Raw genomic sequence first — 1,340 nt, forward strand, 5'->3', positions numbered from 1 at the left:
TTTAGGGAGAATACTTACTCTCTGATTAGATTAAGATTCAGAAAATGTTCATCCCCCTCCCTTCTTTCCCTCAATTATAATAGGTTTTCTTTGCCTCTTTGTGAGATGTAATTTCCCTTATTTTGCCTTTTTCCTCTTTTTTAGTACTTTCCACTTCTAGTTTTTTTCCTCAAATGGAGGAAGAATCAGTATATTCCTCATTCAATCAAATACACCACCAATCCTTACAAATAAAAACAGCAATAAAAAACCAAAAAACACAGTTCCAAACCTGCAACTCTATGCCAAGTCAGTAAATCCTTCCTGGATGCATTTTGAATTAAACAATATGGCTCTGATGGCCACAAAGCAAAATCTGATCCAAGTAAGATGAAACTGACTGATAAACATCCACATTCCCCAAATCTTAGAACATTTCCAGTCCCTTTCTAATTTTTTTCATATTATCATAATAAAGTCAAATTATTCCCTCCAATAGACATCTTAAACTCAGTATCTCCAAAACAGAACTCTCTGCCAGCCTTTGCTCAAACCACCCTCAGCACACATTGGGCAAAAGCCCTGTTCAGTAATGTCTGGCTCAGAAAATGCTTCGCCTGAGTTGGAACTCCTTCCCAATTTCCTAACCGGAGGCTGTGAGTGACTGTAATGATGCTCCTAATGCCGTTTTACCCCAGCTGCACAAAACAGCTTGGCGAGGACTGCCAGGAGGCAGTGACATCTGTGCCGAGGGATCCCTGGAACAGGGACTAGAGCCAGACTCAAGGTCGGCTCCGGCTGGAGTCAGAAGTAATGAGTCCAGAGAGACCTGAGGAAGGGTGGCGAACTCTGCCTGTTCTAAGGAGAAGGAATCATCTGCCTGGTGTAACCCAAACCCAAAGGGGAAAGAGAAGATACTCTTTTGGGGTCACTTCAGCACAAATAAATCCAGTCCCAAGTGAGAGGAACAGCAGTCTCCACGTGGGGGGTTGCTGACACGAGTGTGAAAGAAGGTGTGAGTTTGTCTTCTGCCCCACGGCTAGCCTCAAACTTGGAAGCTCCCACAATGCACTTAGGAAAGGGACCCAAGGCTGTAAGCCCAGCGCAGGGACCCCAACAGCTACCAGTGGTGTACTTTGTAAGGATTGTTATCACTAATATTGGCCGGGGATTCAATTTCTTCCCAAGTCCTAAGGATGAAAGGCCTTCTGGCTCAGATTCTTCCCCTCCCCCGTGACTACCCCTTGGTGACCTATCCTGGATGCTAAGAGACTAAAAAGTTGTTTTTGGAAATGCCTTTTTATTTAGACAAAAAACAGAAACCAAACTAAGAGAAGAGAGGCAGGACCCTGTGATTTCCC

The sequence above is a fragment of the Sarcophilus harrisii genome, chromosome 3, assembly GCF_902635505.1.
Source record: "Sarcophilus harrisii chromosome 3, mSarHar1.11, whole genome shotgun sequence".
Classification (NCBI taxonomy): Eukaryota; Metazoa; Chordata; class Mammalia; order Dasyuromorphia; family Dasyuridae; genus Sarcophilus; species Sarcophilus harrisii.